Source organism: Triturus cristatus, chromosome 5_2, assembly GCF_964204655.1.
Source record: "Triturus cristatus chromosome 5_2, aTriCri1.1, whole genome shotgun sequence".
In the NCBI taxonomy this organism is placed as follows: domain Eukaryota; kingdom Metazoa; phylum Chordata; class Amphibia; order Caudata; family Salamandridae; genus Triturus; species Triturus cristatus.
The window spans coordinates 386,644,595-386,670,657 of record NC_140588.1 but is presented as its reverse complement, the minus strand read 5'-3'; positions in this window follow the sequence as shown (position 1 = coordinate 386,670,657).

Genomic DNA, 26,063 nt, shown 5'->3' with positions numbered 1-26,063 from the left:
GAGACGCGGTAAACACGTTCCACAAGTAAGTAGGAGAGCACAGCAGTATGCGCCCAAGGACATTAGGATCGGCACTAATGGGCTATAAGGATAACAAAAATGAGGCAAACATCCTTAAAGGCATGTGAGTGTAGCCAGATGTTAATTTTTGTTAAAGCATTTTTGTTAATGTTTGTTAACTTTTGTTAATCTTCAAATGGACAGAACCACGTAGCAGACGTATCATCCACACACTCCGTTAACCAGCACAATACGGCTATAGAGATAGAGACGACCGGTACATATTTTTAGGCGGCATCACAGGGGCACAAACAAATATCGAGCACCTTGATCATGACATTTAGAACTATCTAATGAGCATGATATGATCACATCAGGGCACACGTAGTCACATTAAGCACAATTATAAAAGCCATACGGATAGGCATATAATTTATTCAGAAGAATGATCACATGTGGTCCCTCTTGTATATTAAGCGATGGCTCTAACTATCATTTACAGATTATCCCTTGATGAAGGCCCTATGAGCCGAAATGCATTGGGATTTGTGAAATGTCCACTGGGATATGTAGTGTTGAAATGGCAAAAGAATTTCAATCATGAATGAAAAACCACATTACAAAGAATATATCAACATTATTTACAACTCATGGTTTGAGTTTATTGATTCACGTTGGTAGACCAAAAATTAAGTAACCTCATTGCGAGGACATTAAGCCAGTGCCCTGGGGACATACCCCACATCTGTGGAGATGCAGCTTCATTGACATGTCCAAGTAACTACATATGTAATAGGCAGAGTATGTGAGAGTTGAAGTATATAAATGACTATACCTGAGAGTCAGTGATTGTGAGAGTGGCTGTATGGATGAGTGGGTACTTGTATGAGTGATTGTATAAGAGAGTAAGTATGCGTTTGTTTCTGTTTGAATAAGTGTGTAAAACTGTATAGGTCAGTGAATGTAAGTGTGATTGATTCTTTGCATGACTGACTACGTGTGTGAGTAACTCTGGATGAGTGGTGGGGTGTAAGTGCATGTATAGGTGTATGAGTGCTTTTGATAGTGTTGTACTGATGTGTGACTGCATCCATGTGTCATTGTATGGGTGATTGAGTGCATGTGTGTGTAGACCTAGGAATCAGTGATTACGTATGTAGTAACTGGTATTGGTGTGTCAATGGTTTTGAAAATGGTAGTCTGTATTTTACAGTGAGTGTATCAAATTTTATATTAGAGTGTGAAGAGGTGCATCAGATTTTCACGTGGATGATGTCATCAGTGATGTCATCAGTGATGTCATTTGAGATGTCATCAGTGATGTCACTGACCATGTCATGAATGATGTAATATGTGACGTCATCAGCAGTGCATTGCGGGTGCGCGAGTTATAGTTAGCTGAACTAACTATAACGGGGGAATTTCTATGGTTTTGTAAGAGTAGAATGTTCAACTAACTATAACGTCCCTGAAACCTATGGTTTTTTCAGTAAATTTCTAAGGTTTTTTAAATGCTAATTTCTAATTATAACGTGCCTGAAACCTATAGTTTTTTCAGTGAATTTCAAAGGTTTTTTTAAATGCTAATTTCCAACTATAACGTGCCTGAAATCTATGGTTTTTTCAGTGAATTTCAAAGGTTTTTTAAATGCTAATTTCTAATTATAATGTTCATTAAACCTATGTTTTTTTCTGTGATTTTAACCCCTTCGCTGCTAGGCCTTTTCCCCTCCTGTGCTAAGCCTTTTTTGGGCTATTTGGGGTAGTGCGCGCTTAGGCCCCTGTAACTTTTTGACTACATTAGGTATCCACGCCAAATTTGCGTCCTTTTCTTCCAACATCTTGGGGATTCTAAAGGTACCCAGGGTTTGTGGATTCTCCTAGAGGGTTCCCAGAAATTAGTCAAAATACAGCAAAATTTTGGTTTTTTTGTGAAAAATGGGAAAAACGGGCTGCAAATGAAAGCTTCTGGGTTTTTCTCTGCAAATGGTATAAAAAAAGGGTTTGTGGGGCTGAAATCACCATTTCTCCAGCTTTTAGGGAATGACGGAATTTTGTCAGAAAACCAACATTTTTTACACAGTTTTGGCATTTTTCTGGGACATACCCTATTTTTGCTATTTTTTGTGCTTTCAACCTCCTTCCAGTTAATGGTAGAAATGGGTACAAAAACAATAATGGATCCTGGAAAGCTATACATTTTTAGAAAGTAGATAAAATTCTGAATTCAGCAAGGGGTCATTTGTGTAGATCCATCAAGGTTTCTTTATAGAAACTACCAGTTAAATATAGGAAAAATTAAAAATTAGTTGAAAAAAGCAGCCTTTTGAGTCAACGTTTTCACCTGTAACTTCTTCTAATTATCACATCTCTTAGAAAGCAATGTACCGTTACATCCACTGGACCTTCCTGGTTGTGGGGATATATAGGACTTGTAGGTTCACCAAGAGCCCAACGAACCCAGAGTAAAAAACTGAGCAGCATTTTGTAATGGTTTTTTTTTTTGTTCCGGGTATAAAGCAATTATTGTGGGAAAATGTATACATGGAAAAATCGGTATGAAAGACACCTATGTATTTCTGAAATGGGAACAAATTACAGAGTTTCGAAACAATGCATATTTGCACATTTTCGAAATTGGGAATACTCATACTTGCATGACAATTATTGGTCATTTTTCAAAATGACTTTTTTTTTACACAATGTCTTTCATTTGGAAGGGGGAAATGCATCCAAAATCAATAGGTAATAACAGTTGCTTTACAAATCTGAACTACCCTAAGTCTCCCGATAAAAATGGTACCTCACTTGTGTGGGTAGGCATATTGCCCACGACAGGAAGTGGCTCAAAACCTAAGCTGAACACACCACATTTTCACACTGAAAATGTACACTTTTTTTGCGAAGAGTCTAGCTGTAGTTTTTGAACCCTAACCCTGCCGGCATCTAGGGAAACCTAGCAAACCTATACATTTTTGAAAACTAGACACCCAGGGGAATCCAGGATGGGGTGACTTGACTGCCTCCCACCATGGTCTGTTACCCAAAATCCCTTGCAAACGTAAAAAAATTACAAAAAAAACACATTTTCCCCACATTTCTGGGATGGAAAGTTCTGGAATCTGCGTGGATCCACAAATTTCCACCCATCCCGCGTTCCCCAAAGTTCTATGAGAAAAATGGTACCTCACTTGTGCGGTCGGCCTAGTGCCCGCGACAGGAAACGGCGCAAAACGCAACGTGGTCACACCTCAATTTTGCAGTGGAAAATGACCCCTTTTTGGCAAAGTGACTAGCTGTAGTTTTTTAACCCTAGCCCTGCCGGCACCTAGGGAAACCTAGCAAACCTATACATTTTTGAAAACTAGACACCCAGGGGAATCCAGGATGGGGTGACTTGACTGCCTCCCACCATGGTCTATTACCCAGAATCCCTTGCAAACGTAAAAAAATGACAAAAAAAACACATTTTCCCCACATTTCTGGGATGGAAAGTTCTATAATCTGCATGGATCCACAAATTTCCACCCACCCCGCATTCCCCAAAGTACTACGAGAAAAATGGTACCTCACTTGTGTGGGTCGGCCTAGTGCCCGCGACAGGAAACGGCGCAAAACGCAAGGTGGTCACACCTCAATTTTGCAGTGAAAAATGACCCCTTTTTGGCAAAGTGACTAGCTGTAGTTTTTGAACCCTAGCCCTGCCGGCACCTAGGAAAACCTAGCAAACCTATACATTTTCGAAAACTAGACACCCAGGGGAATCTAGGATGGGGTGACTTGACTGCCTCCCACCATGGTCTGATACCCAGAATCCCTTGCAAACGTAAAAAAATGACAAAAAAAACACATTTTCCCCACATTTCTGGGATGGAAAGTTCTGGAATCTGCGTGGATCCACAAATTTCCACCCACCCCGCGTTCCCCAAAGTCCTACGACAAAAAATGGTACCTCACTTGTGCGGGTCGGCCTAGTGCCCGCGTCAGGAAACGGCGCAAAACGCAACGTGGTCACACCTCAATTTTGCAGTGAAAAATGACCCTTTTTTGGCAAAGTGACTAGCTGTAGTTTTTGAACCCTAGCCCTGCCGGCACCTAGGGAAACCTAGCAAACCTATACATTTTTGAAACTAGACACCCAGGGGAATCCAGGATGGGGTGACTTGACTGCCTCCCACCATGGTCTGTTACCCAAAATCCCTTGCAAACGTAAAAAAATTACAAAAAAAACACATTTTCCCCACATTTCTGGGATGGAAAGTTCTGGAATCTGCGTGGATCCACAAATTTCCACCCATCCCGCGTTCCCCAAAGTTCTATGAGAAAAATGGTACCTCACTTGTGCGGGTCGGCCTAGTGCCCGCGACAGGAAACGGCGCAAAACGCAACGTGGTCACACCTCAATTTTGCAGTGGAAAATGACCCCTTTTTGGCAAAGTGACTAGCTGTAGTTTTTTAACCCTAGCCCTGCCGGCACCTAGGGAAACCTAGCAAACCTATACATTTTTGAAAACTAGACACCCAGGGGAATCCAGGATGGGGTGACTTGACTGCCTCCCACCATGGTCTGTTACCCAGAATCCCTTGCAAACGTAAAAAAATGACAAAAAAAACACATTTTCCCCACATTTCTGGGATGGAAAGTTCTAGAATCTGCATGGATCCACAAATTTCCACCCACCCCGCATTCCCCAAAGTACTACGAGAAAAATGGTACCTCACTTGTGTGGGTCGGCCTAGTGCCCGCGACAGGAAACGGCGCAAAACGCAAGGTGGTCACACCTCAATTTTGCAGTGAAAAATGACCCCTTTTTGGCAAAGTGACTAGCTGTAGTTTTTGAACCCTAGCCCTGCCGGCACCTAGGAAAACCTAGCAAACCTATACATTTTCGAAAACTAGACACCCAGGGGAATCTAGGATGGGGTGACTTGACTGCCTCCCACCATGGTCTGATACCCAGAATCCCTTGCAAACGTAAAAAAATGACAAAAAAAACACATTTTCCCCACATTTCTGGGATGGAAAGTTCTGGAATCTGCGTGGATCCACAAATTTCCACCCACCCCGCGTTCCCCAAAGTCCTACGACAAAAAATGGTACCTCACTTGTGCGGGTCGGCCTAGTGCCCGCGTCAGGAAACGGCGCAAAACGCAACGTGGTCACACCTCAATTTTGCAGTGAAAAATGACCCTTTTTTGGCAAAGTGACTAGCTGTAGTTTTTGAACCCTAGCCCTGCCGGCACCTAGGGAAACCTAGCAAACCTATACATTTTTGAAACTAGACACCCAGGGGAATCCAGGATGGGGTGACTTGACTGCCTCCCACCATGGTCTGTTACCCAGAATCCCTTGCAAACGTAAAATAATGACAAAAAAAACACATTTTCCCCACATTTCTGGGATGGAAAGTTCTGGAATCTGCGTGGATCCACAAATTTCCACCCACCCCGCGTTCCCCAAAGTCCTACGAGAAAAATGGTACATCACTTGTGCGGGTCGGCCTAGTGCCCGCGACAGGAAACGGCGCAAAACGCAACGTGGTCACACCTCAATTTTGCAGTGAAAAAGGACCCTTTTTTGGCAAAGTGACTAGCTGTAGTTTTTTAACCCTAGCCCTGCCGGCACCTGTGGAAACCTAGCAAACCTATACATTTTTGAAAACTAGACACCCAGGGGAATCCAGGATGGGGTGACTTGACTGCCTCCCACCATGGTCTGATACCCAGAATCCCTTGCAAACGTAAAAATATTACAAAAAAACCACATTTTCCCCACTTTTCTGGTATGGAAAGTTCTGGAATCTGCGTGGATCCACAAATTTCACCCACCCCGCGTTCCCCAAAGTCCTACGAGAAAAATGGTACCTCACTTGTGCGGGTCGGCCTAGTGCCCGCGACAGGAAACGGCGTAAAACGCAACGTGGTCACACCTCAATTTTGCAGTGAAAAATGACCCTTTTTTGGCAAAGTGACTAGCTGTAGTTTTTGAACCCTAGCCCTGCCGGCACCTAGGGAAACCTACCAAACCCAGACATTTCTGAAAACTAGACACCCGGCGGCTTCCAGGGAGGTATGGCTTGCGTGGATCCCCCCACGTTTCCTTACCCAGAATCCCCTGCAAACCTCAATTTTAGCTGAAAAAATCACTTTTTTCACACATTTTGGGGTGGGTAAGTTGTGCCATCACCGGGCTCACACAAATTTACCACCATCCAGCGTTCCCCCAGGTCTCCCGGTAAAAATGGTGCCTCACTTGTGTGGGAGGCCCAAGTACCCGCGGCAGGCAAGGGCCCAAAACGTAGTGAGGCGACATCAAAATGGCCTATCGTAAAACCACCTGGTTTTGCTATGGGGGTCACTTAGGTTTTTGGCCCGGTGCTCGGCGGCCATCTAGGGAAACCTACCAAACCCAGACATTTCTGAAAACTAGACACCTGGGGGCTTCCAGGGAGGTATGGCTTGCGTGGATCCCCCAACGTTTCCTTACCCAGAATCCCCTGCAAACCTCAATTTTAGCTGAAAAAATCACTTTTTTCACACATTTTGGGGTGGGAAAGTTGTGGCATCACCGGGCTCACACAAATTTACCACCACCCAGCGTTCCCCCAGGTCTCCCGGTAAAAATGGTGCCTCACTTGTGTGGGAGGCCCAATTACCCGCGGCAGGCAAGGGCCCAAAACGTAGTGAGGCGACATCAAAATGGCCCATCGCAAAACCACCTGGATTTGCAAGGGGGGTCACTTAGGTTTTTGGCCCGGTGCTCGGCGGCCATCTAGGGAAACCTACCAAACCCAGACATTTCTGAAAACTAGACACCCGGCGGCTTCCAGGGAGGTATGGCTTGCGTGGATCCCCCAACGTTTCCTTACCCGGAATCCCCTGCAAACCTCAATTATTGCTGAAAAAATCACTTGTTTCACACATTTTGAGGTGGGAAAGTTGTGGCATCACCGGGCTCACACAAATTTACCACCACCCAGCGTTCCCCCAGGTCTCCCGGTACAAATGGTGCCTCACTTGTGTGAGAGGCCCAAGTAACCGCGGCAGGCAAGGGCCCAAAACGTAGTGAGGCGACATCAAAATGGCCTATCGCAAAACCACCTGGTTTTGCAAGGGGGGTCACTTAGGTTTTTGGCCCAGTGCTCGGCGGCCATCTAGGGAAACCTACCAAACCCATGCATTTCTGAAAACTAGACACCCGGCGGCTTCCAGGGAGGTATGGCTTGTGTGGATCCCCCAATGTTTCCTCACCCAGAATCCCCTGCAAACCTCAATTTTTGCTGAAAAAATCACCTTTTTCACACATTTTGGGGTGGGAAAGCTGTGGCATCCCCGGGCTCACACACATTTACCACCACCCAGCGTTCCTCCAGGTCTCCCGGTAAAAATGGTGCCTCACTTGTGTGGGAGGTCCAAGTACCCGCGGCAGGCAAGGGCCCAAAACGTAGTGAGGCGACATCAACATTGCCTATCCCAAATGTCGCATCACTACGTTTTGGGCCCTTGCCTGCCGCGGGTACTTGGGCCTCCCACACAAGTGAGGCACCATTTTTACCGGGAGACCTGGGGGAATGCTGGGTGGTGGTAAATTTGTGTGAGCCCGGTGATGCCACAACTTTCCCACCCCAAAATGTGTGAAAAAAGTGATTTTTTCAGCTAAAATTGAGGTTTGCAGGGGGTTCTGGGTAAGGAAACGTTGGGGGATCCACGCAAGCCATACCTCCCTGGAAGCCCCCGGGTGTCTAGTTTTCAGAAATGTCTGGGTTTGGTAGGTTTCCCTAGATGGCCGCCGAGCACCGGGCCAAAAACCAAAGTGACCCCCCTTGCAAAACCAGGTGGTTTTGCGATAGGCCATTTTGATGTCGCCTCACTACGTTTTGGGCCCTTGCCTGCCGCGGGTACTTGGGCCTCCCACACAAGTGAGGCACCATTTTTACCGGGAGACCTGGGGGAACGCTGGGTGGTGGTAAATTTGTGTGAGCCCGGTGATGACACAACTTTCCCACCCCAAAATGTGTGAAAAAAGTGATTTTTTCAGCTAGAATTGAGGTTTGCAGGGGATTCTGGGTAAGGAAACTTTGGGGGATCCACGCAAGCCATACCTCCCTGGAAGCCCCCAGGTGTCTAGTTTTCAGAAATGCGTGGGTTTGGTAGGTTTCCCTAGATGGCCGCCGAGCACCGGGCCAAAAGCCAAAGTGACTCCCCTTGCAAAACCAGGTGGTTTTGCAATAGGCCATTTTGATGTCGCCTCACTACGTTTTGGGCCCTTGCCTGCCGCGGGTACTTGGGCCTCCCACACAAGTGAGGCGCCATTTTTACCGGGAGACCTGGGGGAACGCTGGGTGGTGGTAAATTTGTGTGAGCCCGGTGATGCCACAACTTTCCCACCCCAAAATGTGTGAAAAAAGTGATTTTTTCAGCTAAAATTGAGGTTTGCAGGGGATTCTGGGTAAGGAAACGTTGGGGGATCCACGCAAGCCATACTTCCTTGGAAGCCGCCGGGTGTCTAGTTTTCAGAAATGTGTGGGTTTGGTAGGTTTCCCTAGATGGCTGCCGAGCACCGGGCCAAAAACCAAAGTGACCCCCCTTGCAAAACCAGATTAACTATTGTTCCTGCAGCGTGAGAATTTTGGAATAATATTGCAAAGAAAATGTGGCAGACATTTTGAGGTTTGCAGGACATTGGGGATAAAACATTTTTTGAATTCACAAGAGAGACATCACCATGAACTCCCATGGGTTTTCGACAATATCTACAGTTGGTGGGTTATTCTTGCATGGAAAGTGTACCTTGGCAGAGAAACTAAAGACAAAGATTCCTGCACAACCATCTATTCCTCAAACACACACACTTACTGGTTGGATTTGGCATGAGGGCGAGTCATGGTTCAGTGTATTAAATTTTATTAACAAGAGATTTCACAAAAATGAAATGCACTGTCAATAATTAAATTCACAAAAAACCAAACCAATGACTCGCAGCTCGTGAGCTGTAAAGCCACGTCAAGGCACCAACCACTTTACAGGCCATTCACACACCTTTCATACGTGATACAAACAAGACCATTCACACCACCAGGCACAAAAGCAACACATTACAAAATTCACCAAAAAGGGACAAGGTACACCCTGCTTCAGAAAGACAAATATTACTGCACAGCCATCTAATCCGCAAGCACACACACATACTGGTTGGATTTGGCACGAGGGTGAGTGATGGTTCAGTAGATACAATTGTATTAGCAAGTGATTTCACATAAATGAAATGCACTGGTAATAATTGAAAGGGCAAAAAACTGAACCATTGACTCACAGCTCGTGAGCTGTAAAGCCACGACAAGGCACCAACCTCTTTACAGGCCATTCATACACCTTTCATACTTGTGAGATATACAAAACCATTCACACCGCCAGCCGCGGGCCCATCACATAACAAAACTCACACCAGCACACAGCGCCATTCAAGGGCCCATCACTTTCACACGCCCACAATCCAGACACAGCAACTACACAGGCTGATGGATTGCGTGGAGTGGCACTCAGCTTTCAGTGTGTGTAGTGACCAGCAGAAAGTCACTACTCACACACAGCCAGCCGAGCACCAGTCCACACACACCGCTAGCCAAACACCAGTCCACGCACACCGCTAGCCAAGTGCCAGTCCAGGCACACCACCAGCCAATCGCCAGTCCAGGCACACCGCCAGCCAATCGCCAGTCCAGGCACACCGGCAGCCAATCGCCAATCCACGCACACCGCCAGCCAAGCTCCAGTCCACGGACACCACCAGCCAAGCACCAGTCCGCGCAAACCACCAGTCCATGCACACCGCCAGCCAAGTACCAGTTCACGCACACCGCCAGCCAAGCACCAATCCACGCACACCGCCAGCCAAGCTCCAGTCCACGCACACCACCAGCCAAGCTCCAGTCCACGGACACCACCAGCCAAGCACCAGTCCACACACACCACCAGTCCACGCACACCGCCAGCCAAGTACCAGTCCACGCTCACCGCCAGCCAAGCACCATTCCACGCACACCGCCAGCCAAGCTCCAGTCCACGCACACCACCAGCCACGCACCAGTCCACGCAGACTGCCAGTCCATGCACACCGCCAGACCATGCACACCGCCAGCCAAGCACCATTCCACGCACACCACCAACCAAGTGCCAGTCCACACACACCAACAGCCAAGTGCAAGCCTACACACACCGCCATCACATTTAGGATTTTTTTAGAAAAAAATAAAAACAAAAACAAATCGCAAATAGATACAAATCTTCTAACAGAAAATCAGCAACTAAATACATTGCACTAACACCAACCTTGAAACAGAATCAAATTATCCAAAGAATACAGACCAGGCAGTTCACTTTACCACTCATGAATGCTCCCAAAAATTATTTCGCGTGTGGTACGCTCTAAAACAAGCAGAGAGACACAGTGCAGGATGAGAAGGACAGTCGGGGCAGTACATACGACTCTCCTTCCGCGAACCTCTTCGCCAACAGACTCTACATCTCCTACTGGGAAAATCTTTTGCGGGTGTGGGAGGAATGTGATCTGGAAAGTGGCGTTCTTTCAATCTAGCAACATCCTCCACCACTCCAACTCTAGGAACACTTGCCTGTTCCACTACAACAAGGCTGCCTATTACAGACTCCTGAAACTTAGCAAAAGTCATCTTTGACTCAGGGCAAAAATCCTGGAACACAACAAAAGCATTAAACATTGCCAAGTGGAAAAGATGGATAGCCAACTTCTTGTACCAAATGTAAACCTTACGAAGAGCAGTGTAAGGTTCCAACCTCTGATCTACTCTGTCAACACCACCCATGTGCCTATTATAGTCTAAAATGCACACAGGTTTGCGCGCTTCAGCGACCTGACCCCAAACAGTCACAGGTGCAGTGCTTTCATCATGGATGGTAGTCAGTATGTAGACATCTCTCCTGTCTGTAAACTTCACAGCAAGAAGCTCCTGGCAACGCAACGCACTGCACTGTCCCCGCACAAGCTTTTGACAAACAAGTTCTTTCGGGAAACCTTTACGGTTAGAGCGGATTGTGCCACAAGCAAGAGTGTCCACTTTGGCCAATTCCCTGAACAACCGCACACCAGTGTAGAAGTTATCTACATATAAATGGTGGCCTTTGTTAAAAAATCCTCTACCAAGTTCCCAAACAATTTTCTCAGTCACTCCAAAAGTGGACGGACAACCAGGGAGGTTAATCCTAGATTCCTTACCGGTGTACACCCTGAAATTAGAGACATATCCAGTCCTACTGTCATACAGCATATTCAGATTTATTCCATAGCGTGCCCTCTTACTAGGAATGTATTGCCTAAAAACCAAGCGGCCCTTGAACAACACCAAAGACTCATCCACTGCAATTTCTTTCCCAGGGGCATAAATCTCAGAAAATCGATCAACAAAGTGATCAAGGACAGGCCTAATCTTAAAAAGATGGTCACAGTCAGGGTGATCTCGTGGCAACGCTAAACCATTATCAACAAAATGCATCATCCGAAGCAGAAGCAAATACCTGTCACGAGTCATGACTGCCGGAAAAATAGACGTTGCCATCAAGATACTGCTAGACCAATATGAAGACATTGATGGCTTCCTTAGCAAGCCCATCAAAAAAGTTAAACCCAAGAACTTCTTCATCTCTTCAACATTTGTGGGAGTCCACCGGGTAGCTCTAGAGTGTGGCCTAAGTCTGGCACTGTTGTCCCTCAAAAACTGTTCGGCATACAAATTAGTCTGCTCAACAATCTCTGCCAAAAACACATCATCCATAAACAACTGAAAAAAATTTACCGGCAAAAAGTTTTCAGTATTCACTCTAGACCCTGGAACACCAGTAAACTCTGGCAATGCTGGCTGCACCATGCCAGGGGCAACCCAGAGGTCATCACTTTCAAAGGGAAGCCTTGCAGCCCCAGCCTGCAGCCCAGATGCCTCTTGCCGCACTACACCAACGGGAAGCCTTGCAGCCGCAGGCTGCAGCCCAGAAGCCTCTTGCCACACTATCGGCACATCAGTCTCCTCCTCTAACACAGGCACTTCATCCGCACTAATAGTATCTTCATCATCCGATGACTCCATACGGAGAGACAACTCACTGCCAGAACCGTCCCCTGCCTCCTCTCCCTCAGATGCAGAGTCAGTCTCTGAACCAATATCAGAGGAAGACTCAAACAGCAAACCAACAACCTGCTGAGCAGTAATCCTGCGGCTAGCCATTATACTTACTAAGATTGAAGACTGCACAAACAAGTCAACAACAACCAACAATGTGCAAACCAAGTAAGTAAAGAAATGTGTACCTTTATCACAATGATCAATGTACTCAAAAACTATAGAATTCAATTACAAGAGACAGCTACACTCACCAGAACCTACTTTGCAGTGACACAGCAAAAACCAACGATATCCAACTAGAAAGAAGAAAAAAAAAACAAATTACTCACAAGACAACAAAATACACATCGAGCACAAATGCAAACAGTTTTTGCCAAGGGGTCGCTTCCTAAATAAAAAAGAAGACATCCCTGGTGTCTAGTGGGCTTTTCTGCCCCCTCCCCTGGGAGCAGAAACGGACAGAAAGACGACCGATCTGCCCCCAGGGGGGGCAGAAAAGTCTTCTAAATAATTAGGCCGCAAAGGAAGCGACCCTTGCCCAAGGGGTCGCTTCCTACATAAAGAAAAAGACATCTCTGGTGTCTAATGGGCTTTTCTGCCCCCCCTGGGAGCAGAAACGGGCATAAAGACGACTGATCTGCCCCCAGGGGGGGCAGAAAAGTCTTCAAATTATTATGCCCGTCTAGGAAGCGACCCTTGCCCAAGGGGTCGCTTCCTACATAAAGAAAAAGACATCCCTGGTGTCTAGTGGGCTTTTCTGTCCCCACTGGGGGCAGACACGGCCAGGAAGACGACCGATCTGCCCCCAGGGGGGGCAGAAAAGTCTTCAAATTATTTTGCCTCCCTAGGAAGCGACCCTTGCCCAAGGGGTCGCTTCCTACATAACAAAAAAGACATCCCTGGTGTCTAGTGGGCTTTTCTGTCCCCACTGGGGGCAGACACGGCCAGGAAGACGACCGATCTGCCCCCAGGGGGGGGCAGAAAAGTCTTCAAATTATTTTGCCTCCCTAGGAAGCGACCCTTGCCCAAGGGGCCGCTTCCTACATAACAAAAAAGACATCCCTGGTGTCTAGTGGGCTTTTATGCCCCCCCTGGGGGCAGAAACGGGCAGAAAGACGACCGATCTGCCCCCAGGGGGTGCAGAAAAGTTTTCGAAATATTTTGCCACCCTAGGAAGCGACCCTTGCCCAAGGGGTCGCTTCCTACATAACATAAAAGACATCCCTGGGGTCTAGTGGGCTTTTCTGCCCCCCCCTGGGGGCAGAAACGGGCAGAAAGACGACCGATCGGCCCCCAGGGGGGGCAGAAAAGTCTTCGAATAATGTTGCACCCCTAGGAAACGACCCTTGCCCAAGGGGTCGCTTCCTACATAACTAAAAAGACATCCCCGGTGTCTAGTGGGCTTTTCTGCCCCCCCCCTGGAAGCAGAAACGGGCAGAAAGAAGACCGATCTGCCCCCAGGGGGGGCAGAAAAGTCTTCAAATTATTTTGCACGCCAAGGAAGCGACCCTTGCCCAAGGGGTCGCTTCCTACATAACATAAAAGACATCCCTGGTGTCTAGTGGGCTTTTCTGCCCCCCTGGGGGCAGAAACGGGCAGAAAGACGACCGATCTGCCCCCAGGGGGGGCAGAAAAGACTTCAAAACATTTTGCACCCCTAGGAAGCGACCCTTGCCCAAGGGGTCGCTTCCCAAATTCCACAACACACATCCCTGGTGTCTAGTGGGGGCATCCCTGCTCCACGATCGCGACGCTGTGCGCGATCGTGGAGCAGGAATGCCCTGTATTGAGACATCAGGGGAGAAGAAATACTCTTTCCTCTCCCCCGATGCCTCAATACTAAAAATATCACCCCCGCGGCCCCCACCGGACAAGCAAACCTACCTCTACCCCCTTGGACGCGCTGGAAGAAATGGATTCCAGCGCGTCCAACGCTTCCTGATGACGCCGGCGTGCGCTGTGCGCGCTGACGTCATGGGGAAGCGTGGGGGGGCTCGGGGGTGGCAGCGGAAGCTCTTCCGCTGCCATCCCCCTCTGTGGGGGCAGGATCGATGCACCAGGGGGGGAGCGCCAGCGCTTCCTCCGGGGGCTGTGCTCATGACAGAGCGGTTCCGTCATAAGCACAGCCCAACCGATGCTCATGACGGAACCGCTCCGTCATGAGCATCGAAGGGGTTAAATTATCATCCCATTCTCAACTTGGTGAAAACTGACGATATCGCCAGTTTTTCAGCAATAGCTTCCACAAAAAATATCGCCACAAATGAGAACGACAACTAACGCTAATGATATGCAGAGTAGGCGTTCCCGTGCAAAAATAACATGAAAACACCAGTTCCGGATATTTTCAACGACCAGCTAAATCTGCGATGTGATCCAAAAAGAGGCAAAAAGCCACGTTAGCAGTAAGAATTTAACATCTGCCTTTTACTGGTGTACTGGGGAAGAGGTGTGGCGCCGCGGCTAGGGCGATTGAAGCTGTATGCTGGGGATCACGGTTCGATCCCTGGCTCCGGCGGCAGGGGTCTGCTCAGCACCATGCGACTCTGGGCAATAGCTCGCTTAATCTTTCCAACGGCCCCCAGCGCCGAGATACCTCTTCGGGGGTGATTCGCGCGCTACACAAGTACTGGATTTACATTTACATTTACATTTAAAGCAGGACGACTACCTACAGTATGAAAGGGAGCCCAGCCCAAAGCCACATATGAAGACCAACACATGTCATAGAGCTACTTATCATACAGCTCCGACACCCAAGAAGGCCACAACACCCACAGCTACCACCCCAGGACCTCTCCCCGGACCCCACCTACTACCACCGAGCCAGCGCAGAACAAGATAGCGGACCTTCCCAAAACGGCATGGCCCCTCAGCCACACAATAGCTGAATGTTGGGAGATGTGGCAAGCAAGTATATGTGAAGGATGCAAGTCACCCTTTAATAACCATGCACACAATGCCAAGTGTAGTGGTAATGTGCTAGACAGACCTCACTATGCACAGCACAGACCTCTCCATGTGTATATATACTGCTGGTGCTTGTAGTGTTGTGGACAGTGGACGCAACCATGTTACCTCAGGCAGTGGGGAAGATCTCGGTCATGTAGCTGTGTCGTCCCCCCTGTAAGCTGAAGCGGAAGCAGAGTGGGCTGGTCCAATGTACGCCACTCCAGCTTAGGAGTGTGAATAAATAGGACGGGGCTCTGGGTGTGGTTCACTTCTGGGAAGGCCATTGTGTCTGCCACAGCGACGACCCTCACCCTGCCACAAGGGTGCTCCGTGAGCACTGCCCTCCTATACACAGGCCCCCTGCGAACCCAGTGGCAGAGCACCACAGCACCACAGAGTTATGTCTGTACAGACTACTGCCTTTGATGTACACTGCGGACAGCAGGGCTCACAATTCAGATTGAGTCACGATTCCAGATGATGCAGTCCAGTAGGCAACAGACATTGCTCCCAGTCCGGCCTGCCCAGACCACGCATCATCTCAGGCTGCACACACGCTGACTGCTTCAGGAGCCACTAACTTAGTGCACCACAATTCATTGCCACGTAGCCTTATTAAGGCAGAATTCATTAGACAAAAGACATTGCTACCAGTGCAGCCTGCTCGGACCACGCATCATTGCAGGCTGCGCACACGGTGAGTGCTTCAGGTGCCGCTATCTCAGTGCACTACAAGTCACCGCCACGTGGCCTTACTGAGGCAGAATTCATTAGACAAAAGACATTGCTACCAGTGTGGCCCGCCCGTACCACGCATCATCGCAGGCTGCGCACACGATGAGTGCTTCAGGTGCCACTAACTCAGTGCACTACAAGTCACCACCACGTGGCCTTACTGAGGCAGAGTTTATTAGACAAAAGACATTGCTCCCAGTTCGGCTTGCCCGGACCACGCATCATCGCAGGCAGTGCACACGCTGAGTGCTACAGGTGCCACTAACTCAGTGCACCACAAGTAGTCACCACCACGTGGCCTTACTGAGGCAGAATTCATTAGACAAAAGACATTGCACTCACCCCACACGCACCCAGCACAGACTTCACTGTACATGTGACCCTGGTAATAAAAAGGGGCTGAGCACACATGCCCGTACCCAGTTCCACTATCTATCTAACTGTGTCCGTGTGTTTAATATGTATGCATGATGCTACCCCTGGGCCCTACCACATTACATTGTGCTGTGGACAGCACTTGCAACCATGTTACCTCTGGCAGTTGGGAGGACTTTGTTTATGGAACTCTATCTCGGTCATTGTATAAGTACATAGGTAGAGACTGGATCATTAGGGTACAGTGAATTTATAAGTGCTTCGGAATTGGCGGAGTGATTGGATAAGTACATATGTTGGCGGAGCCTAACCCCCGAGCACGAGCTTGGCTCTAATTGGCTGCCCTCCATGTGCCAAAAACTGAAATTTGGGCATTGCATGGTCCTGTATTGCTACAGCTGCAACACTCCACTGAATGTGCAATAAACATTCATATCCACAAAGATATGTCATGTGCGCGATCTTTCATTTGTGGAAGTATGGCTGAATGTAGGGTCAGTGATTCCCCCTACCTTCCATGTTGGCCATGTTGTTGGACTTGGGTCACAGGGTGACACATTGGCGCTTGCGGCCCGGGTGGCGGCAGCACTACAACAGGGACACCTGCATCAGTTGATTCCTCATACAGCCCATGACAGAACCATGCCCAGAGCTCCGGAGTCATTGTTCACAGCCTCATGCAGGACTGGCATATGCCAGTCCAGCCCACTCCGCTTACGCTTACAGGGAGGGACAACAACGCTACATGGCCCAGGTTTTCATTGCACTGATCTGCTGGTCACATGTCTAGTTGTCAGTACGCCACAGCCACTCCCTCACAGCTGGTTTACACCCACACCACACCCATCAAGCACAAGCGTAACAGGACACGTGACCCTACCAATAAAAAAGACTGGGCGCACGTGCTCTACGCCATTTCCATTTCAGGCTTGCTGGCACCGGATGCACTGCGGCCGGCACAGGCACACTGCCACGGGATGGTGACTTTCGGTGCACTGAGGTAGGGGCACCGTAAGTACTGAGCGGGTGTCCAGCCTGCGATGATGCCCCATCCCGGCGGTCTGGACAGGTCAGGTTTTGTGTGCCCTGCTGGACCGCAGTGTCGGCCTGAGCCATCGAACAGTGGAGGCCTACCGCCATGTGTCGTGGCCTCGCTGGTCACAGAGTTAGTGGCACCACAAGAGCTGAGCAGGTGTGCAACCTGCAATGATGACGGGTGCACTGGTATGTCCTCTGCCACGGTAAAATCAAGACGCAGCACCAAATGTGAGACCTGGTGGCCTGCGGAGCGGGCTGCATGATGTTGAGGTTGCCTTGTCCACGGACCCCTGGCTTGGGGCTTGCAGCGGCACGTGTGGGCCCTCTTTTCTACACACAGGTGGTGAAAGGTGAGCAGTGAGGCCTGGATGCGCAGGGATGGGCAGACACCTCTGGGCGGTGGGAGTAGTTGGAGTGCAGCAGCCTGGGTGTGCAGAGTTGAGACAGCGATGAAGGCGTGTGCAGTTGTATGTACTCTGCCATTACTGAGTCTATACTATGTTTCAGATGAGTGAGCTTGAGGGCTGCAGTATGTCCCGGCACGTGGTTGGAGACACACCGGTGGTGGAAAGGTGAGCAGTGAGGCCTGGATGTGCATGGATGGTGTAGACACCTCTGGGAGGCGGGAGTGGATGGGGTGCAGCAGCCTGGGTGCGCAGGGGCTGGACAGCGATGAAGGCGTGTGCAGTTGTATGTACTCTACCATTACTGATTCTATGCTATGTTTCAGATGAGTGAGCTTGAGGGCTGCAGTATGTCCCCACGGTCCCGCCGGCTCCCCGACTCCTGTGGAAGCCGGCATTGCTTTTGGGCAATGAGAGCAGCTAACATGCAGCTTCCCTTGCCCAAAAGCAATACTCCTTCCTTCATTGAAGCGAGATGAGGTTTTCCTCCTCTCGCTTCAACGAACCAAACCACGGTTTGCTATCACAGGGTGGAGGCCATGCTCCCGCCCTGTCATAGCAAACGGCAATGTCCCGGGAGTGCACACCCCGGGACATTGCAGCAGCCGGCCCTCCCTCTATTTTCAAAGCCCCGGGGAGGAGGTGGTCCCTGGGGTTTCGGGGGGCCCGCGAGGGCCACCCTGCTTATTTAATTAAAGCCCCGGAGGGTGGTGATCCCCAGGACTTGGGGTGGCCTCGGAGGCTCCCAAACAATTACAAAACAAGCCCCGGGGAGGTGGCGATCCCCGGGGCTGCGGGAGGGCTGTGTTCCCTCCCGCACCTAATTTACATGGGAGGTGGTGGTCCCCGGGGCTGCAGCAGCCATGCAGGCCCTCGCAATATAATTATAGGATTGCCCCCGGAACCTGGCCCACCCAGGGGCTCTTTTAAAAGAAGTAGGGGAGCCCCCGCTTCATTTTTTTTGTCCGGATTCGCGCACCCAGTGCGCATTCTGACTTTTTGTTTATAAAAAAAGAAATCATTTTTAGGCCTGGGGTCCTTGTGGGACCCCCTGAGCAGGACTAGTGGGTCAGGGTGTTTCTACCCTGGCCCCTTTTCTTCTCTTTTAATCTTTTTTCTACTGTTTTGTTGTAACTCGGTTCTACCGAGTCACAAGATGGCTGCCAACACTTCTTAGTTTGCAGCCAATCACAATGAAGCTCTTGGTCGTGCACCCAATCACAGTGAAGCGAGCGGTCGGGATGGTGCGCGAACTCACTGCTGCCCCAGATATCGAAACTTTTATTTTTTGAATTTCTCAGCAACTACTGAACAGACTTACACCATTTTTAAAAAAGACGCTTTCTGAATAAAGCACTACCTTTTTGCCAAATTTGATGTAATTCCGTTCAGCAGTTCGGGCTGTAGCCTTGCCTAAAGTTTCCTATGGGATTTTTTGACTTTTATTTTTTGAATTTCTCAGCAACTACTTAACGGATTTACACCATTTAAAAAAAAGGTCGCTTTCTGAACCAAGTTCTACCTTTTTGCCAAATTTGGTGTAATTCTGTTCAGCAGTTCGGGCTGTAGCCTGTAATAAAATTTCCAATGGAAATTAACATGGAGAAAACACTTTTTGGGACTCCCTTTTTTCTCAGCCCCTGCTTGACAAATCACCCCCAAACTTTCAGGATAGGAGCTGACCTGGATAGACCTTTTTTTTGGAGAATTTCGCGAACATTCGTCAAATGAAGCCAAAGTTATTAGCAAATCAAAAAATGTTTTTTCTATGAAAACTAGGTTCTAACTATATATATATGTGTATATATTATCTACTGGCGGTCGCCAGTAGATAGTTATAGTTAGGACTGTGTTTCCATAGGAAATCTGAAAATTCTATTTTGAATAAATTTGGCGTCGGTTGACGGATCCTCACGAAATTTTCAAAACTAATGGGGCGCTCCACTCAGCTCCTACCCTGGAAGTCTCGGGGTGATTCGTCAAGTGGGGGCTGAGAAAAAAGGGGGGTCCCTTTTTTTTTTCATGCATTTTCCCATAGGACCTTTAGTCGAAGGTACAGCCCGAACGGCTGAACAGAATTACTTGAAATTTGGCAAAGAGGTAGTCCTCAGGTCAGGGATGTGCCTTTTGTATATATGGTGTCAATTTGTTCAGTAGTTCCTGAGAAAATTGCAGTTAAAAGTACATAAATATCTATATGTGCGCACGGTGCGCGCACGGTGCGCGCACCATAACGTGTGCGAGCGCAATTGTGATTGGTGGTTACATGTCAGTCAACATTCGAATCGGTCGAAATCAGGAAGTGTTGTCTGCCATTTTGTGTGTGACAGTGAAAAAGAAAGGTGGAGAACGTGAAAAGGGGGCAGGGTACAGAGTTCCTGACCCCCTAGCTTTTGTCAGGGGGTCCCTGAAGGACCCTGAAGGGTGAAAAAAACATGTTTTTTGTTTTTTTTAAATCGTGGTGCGTGCACTGCGGAAAAAAAATCATTAAAAAAATAGAATTAAAAATCAAATGTAAGTGTTTAGATGTTAGGTGGCTCTAAAAAGAGCCGTTGTGTTAATTGAGGAACAAAAAAATGAAAAAAATTATGGGGTGCCGCATGTGTGCTGCTGTATCTTGCTCTCTATTAGGGGAATGCTGGTGTCCCCATAAGAGAGAAGAGCATTGCACGCATTGCACCGTATATGCCCCCTCTTGAATAGAGGGTGTATATCCAGAGGAACAGAAGCAGGTGAAGCTGCCGCCGCAGATGAAGTGCTCGGCTGAGCTGCCGATGATGTGCTCGGCTGAGCTGCTGCGGATGTGCTCGGCTGAGCTGCTGGAGGGTTGTCTCTAGCAGCTTGAGCAAAAGCCACAGGATGTACTCCTTTAACGTGCCTGATCATAGTGAAAATACTAAAAGAGTATTTCTTTTTAGGATCTCCTCTTGATAAGACAACACCACAAATAGTGCAGGTGACTTTTGGATCATTCACCTTCTTCTGCCCCTCTGGAAATCTAAAAAATTGCCAGATAAAAGAGTCTTTCTGTTTCCTCTGTCTCACAAGGGTCTCCTGCTCACTCCCAGAAGATGACTGCTGCTCTGCCATTCTCAAGTACTGGAGTACGAGAAAAGCTGCTCAGCTCCTTCTCCCAGGGAATCAGAAGAAATAATGAGGGGAGTGGGTGTGGTGTTGGAAGTTTCTGGAACTGAAACTACTATAAAGCAATGAAAAGTGTTGTTTCTTAATCACATGACCTGAAACTACGATAAACCAATGAAAAGTGTTGTTTCTAAATCACATGACTTGCCGTGCGCGCACCATGCGCGCACCGTGCGTGCACGGAACACGCTTGCATGCGCGTACGGGGCACGCCTTCTTGGTGAGAAGATGTGGTAATTTATCACATGGATGATGTCATCAGTGGTGTCATTTGAGATGTCATCAGTGAAGTCATGAGTGATGTCACTGACCATGTCATGAGTGATGTAATATGTGACGTCATCAGCAGTGGATTGCGGGCGCGCGAGTTATAGTTAGCTGAACTAACTATAACGGGGAAATTTCAATTGTTTTGTACGAGTGAAATGTCCAGCTAACTATAACATGTGTGAAACCTATGATTTTTTCAGTGAGTATATATATGCAGGCAACTATAACTCACGCGACCGCAATCCTCTGCAGATGACGTCAGATATTACATCACTGTATTTAGACACCTATTTACCCATGTCTTCTTCCATTAATCTTTAGCTATACATATATTACAAATATTTATTTTTCAGAAAGACTCATATGTAATCATTGATGTGATATCTGATGTCATCAGCAGAGGATTGCGGTCGCGTGAGTTATAGTTGCCTGCACTAACTATAACGGGGGAATTTCATTGGTTTTTTACGAGGGAAATGTCCAGCTAACTATAACATGTGTGAAACCTATGGTGTTTTTAGTGAATTTGCAATGTTTTTTGAATGCTAATTCCTAACTATAACGTGTGTGAAACATATGGTTTTTTAAGTGAATTTAAGTGAATTTGTACAGTTTTTTAAATGCTAAGTTATGTATTTATTAATATTTTTTTTCAGGTTTTTCACACCGTGCGCGCACCGTGCGCGCACGGTCCGCTTCACGCACCGCGCGCGCGCTGTGGGCACTCGGTGCGCCCACGATGCGTTGATCGTGCAGAAAAGACTTCAAAACATTTTGCACCCCTAGGAAGCGACCCTTGCCCAAGGGGTCGCTTCCCAAATTCCACAACACACATCCCTGGTGTCTAGTGGGGGCATCCCTGCTCCACGATCGCGACGCTGTGCGCGATCGTGGAGCAGGAATGCCCTGTATTGAGACATCAGGGGAGAAGAAATACTCTTTCCTCTCCCCCGATGCCTCAATACTAAAAATATCACCCCCGCGGCCCCCACCGGACAAGCAAACCTACCTCTACCCCCTTGGACGCGCTGGAAGAAATGGATTCCAGCGCGTCCAACGCTTCCTGATGACGCCGGCGTGCGCTGTGCGCGCTGACGTCATGGGGAAGCGTGGGGGGGCTCGGGGGTGGCAGCGGAAGCTCTTCCGCTGCCATCCCCCTCTGTGGGGGCAGGATCGATGCACCAGGGGGGGAGCGCCAGTGCTTCCTCCGGGGGCTGTGCTCATGACAGAGCGGTTCCGTCATAAGCACAGCCCAACCGATGCTCATGACGGAACCGCTCCGTCATGAGCATCGAAGGGGTTAAATTATCATCCCATTCTCAACTTGGTGAAAACTGACGATATCGCCAGTTTTTCAGCAATAGCTTCCACAAAAAATATCGCCACAAATGAGAACGACAACTAACGCTAATGATATGCAGAGTAGGCGTTCCCGTGCAAAAATAACATGAAAACACCAGTTCCGGATATTTTCAACGACCAGCTAAATCTGCGATGTGATCCAAAAAGAGGCAAAAAGCCACGTTAGCAGTAAGAATTTAACATCTGCCTTTTACTGGTGTACTGGGGAAGAGGTGTGGCGCCGCGGCTAGGGCGATTGAAGCTGTATGCTGGGGATCACGGTTCGATCCCTGGCTCCGGCGGCAGGGGTCTGCTCAGCACCATGCGACTCTGGGCAATAGCTCGCTTAATCTTTCCAACGGCCCCCAGCGCCGAGATACCTCTTCGGGGGTGATTCGCGCGCTACACAAGTACTGGATTTACATTTACATTTACATTTAAAGCAGGACGACTACCTACAGTATGAAAGGGAGCCCAGCCCAAAGCCACATATGAAGACCAACACATGTCATAGAGCTACTTATCATACAGCTCCGACACCCAAGAAGGCCACAACACCCACAGCTACCACCCCCAGGACCTCTCCCCGGACCCCACCTACTACCACCGAGCCAGCGCAGAACAAGATAGCGGACCTTCCCAAAACGGCATGGCCCCTCAGCCACACAATAGCTGAATGTTGGGAGATGTGGCAAGCAAGTATATGTGAAGGATGCAAGTCACCCTTTAATAACCATGCACACAATGCCAAGTGTAGTGGTAATGTGCTAGACAGACCTCACTATGCACAGCACAGACCTCTCCATGTGTATATATACTGCTGGTGCTTGTAGTGTTGTGGACAGTGGACGCAACCATGTTACCTCAGGCAGTGGGGAAGATCTCGGTCATGTAGCTGTGTCGTCCCCCCTGTAAGCTGAAGCGGAAGCAGAGTGGGCTGGTCCAATGTACGCCACTCCAGCTTAGGAGTGTGAATAAATAGGACGGGGCTCTGGGTGTGGTTCACTTCTGGGAAGGCCATTGTGTCTGCCACAGCGACGACCCTCACCCTGCCACAAGGGTGCTCCGTGAGCACTGCCCTCCTATACACAGGCCCCCTGCGAACCCAGTGGCAGAGCACCACAGCACCACAGAGTTATGTCTGTACAGACTACTGCCTTTGATGTACACTGCGGACAGCAGGGCTCACAATTCAGATTGAGTCACGATTCCAGATGATGCAGTCCAGTAGGCAACAGACATTGCTCCCAGTCCGGCCTGCCCAGACCACGCATCATCTCAGGCTGCACACACGCTGACTGCTTCAGGAGCCACTAACTTAGTGCACCACAATTCATTGCCACGTAGCCTTATTAAGGCAGAATTCATTAGACAAAAGACATTGCTACCAGTGCAGCCTGCTCGGACCACGCATCATTGCAGGCTGCGCACACGGTGAGTGCTTCAGGTGCCGCTATCTCAGTGCACTACAAGTCACCGCCACGTGGCCTTACTGAGGCAGAATTCATTAGACAAAAGACATTGCTACCAGTGTGGCCCGCCCGTACCACGCATCATCGCAGGCTGCGCACACGATGAGTGCTTCAGGTGCCACTAACTCAGTGCACTACAAGTCACCACCACGTGGCCTTACTGAGGCAGAGTTTATTAGACAAAAGACATTGCTCCCAGTTCGGCTTGCCCGGACCACGCATCATCGCAGGCAGTGCACACGCTGAGTGCTACAGGTGCCACTAACTCAGTGCACCACAAGTAGTCACCACCACGTGGCCTTACTGAGGCAGAATTCATTAGACAAAAGACATTGCACTCACCCCACACGCACCCAGCACAGACTTCACTGTACATGTGACCCTGGTAATAAAAAGGGGCTGAGCACACATGCCCGTACCCAGTTCCACTATCTATCTAACTGTGTCCGTGTGTTTAATATGTATGCATGATGCTACCCCTGGGCCCTACCACATTACATTGTGCTGTGGACAGCACTTGCAACCATGTTACCTCTGGCAGTTGGGAGGACTTTGTTTATGGAACTCTATCTCGGTCATTGTATAAGTACATAGGTAGAGACTGGATCATTAGGGTACAGTGAATTTATAAGTGCTTCGGAATTGGCGGAGTGATTGGATAAGTACATATGTTGGCGGAGCCTAACCCCCGAGCACGAGCTTGGCTCTAATTGGCTGCCCTCCATGTGCCAAAAACTGAAATTTGGGCATTGCATGGTCCTGTATTGCTACAGCTGCAACACTCCACTGAATGTGCAATAAACATTCATATCCACAAAGATATGTCATGTGCGCGATCTTTCATTTGTGGAAGTATGGCTGAATGTAGGGTCAGTGATTCCCCCTACCTTCCATGTTGGCCATGTTGTTGGACTTGGGTCACAGGGTGACACATTGGCGCTTGCGGCCCGGGTGGCGGCAGCACTACAACAGGGACACCTGCATCAGTTGATTCCTCATACAGCCCATGACAGAACCATGCCCAGAGCTCCGGAGTCATTGTTCACAGCCTCATGCAGGACTGGCATATGCCAGTCCAGCCCACTCCGCTTACGCTTACAGGGAGGGACAACAACGCTACATGGCCCAGGTTTTCATTGCACTGATCTGCTGGTCACATGTCTAGTTGTCAGTACGCCACAGCCACTCCCTCACAGCTGGTTTACACCCACACCACACCCATCAAGCACAAGCGTAACAGGACACGTGACCCTACCAATAAAAAAGACTGGGCGCACGTGCTCTACGCCATTTCCATTTCAGGCTTGCTGGCACCGGATGCACTGCGGCCGGCACAGGCACACTGCCACGGGATGGTGACTTTCGGTGCACTGAGGTAGGGGCACCGTAAGTACTGAGCGGGTGTCCAGCCTGCGATGATGCCCCATCCCGGCGGTCTGGACAGGTCAGGTTTTGTGTGCCCTGCTGGACCGCAGTGTCGGCCTGAGCCATCGAACAGTGGAGGCCTACCGCCATGTGTCGTGGCCTCGCTGGTCACAGAGTTAGTGGCACCACAAGAGCTGAGCAGGTGTGCAACCTGCAATGATGACGGGTGCACTGGTATGTCCTCTGCCACGGTAAAATCAAGACGCAGCACCAAATGTGAGACCTGGTGGCCTGCGGAGCGGGCTGCATGATGTTGAGGTTGCCTTGTCCACGGACCCCTGGCTTGGGGCTTGCAGCGGCACGTGTGGGCCCTCTTTTCTACACACAGGTGGTGAAAGGTGAGCAGTGAGGCCTGGATGCGCAGGGATGGGCAGACACCTCTGGGCGGTGGGAGTAGTTGGAGTGCAGCAGCCTGGGTGTGCAGAGTTGAGACAGCGATGAAGGCGTGTGCAGTTGTATGTACTCTGCCATTACTGAGTCTATACTATGTTTCAGATGAGTGAGCTTGAGGGCTGCAGTATGTCCCGGCACGTGGTTGGAGACACACCGGTGGTGGAAAGGTGAGCAGTGAGGCCTGGATGTGCATGGATGGTGTAGACACCTCTGGGAGGCGGGAGTGGATGGGGTGCAGCAGCCTGGGTGCGCAGGGGCTGGACAGCGATGAAGGCGTGTGCAGTTGTATGTACTCTACCATTACTGATTCTATGCTATGTTTCAGATGAGTGAGCTTGAGGGCTGCAGTATGTCCCCACGGT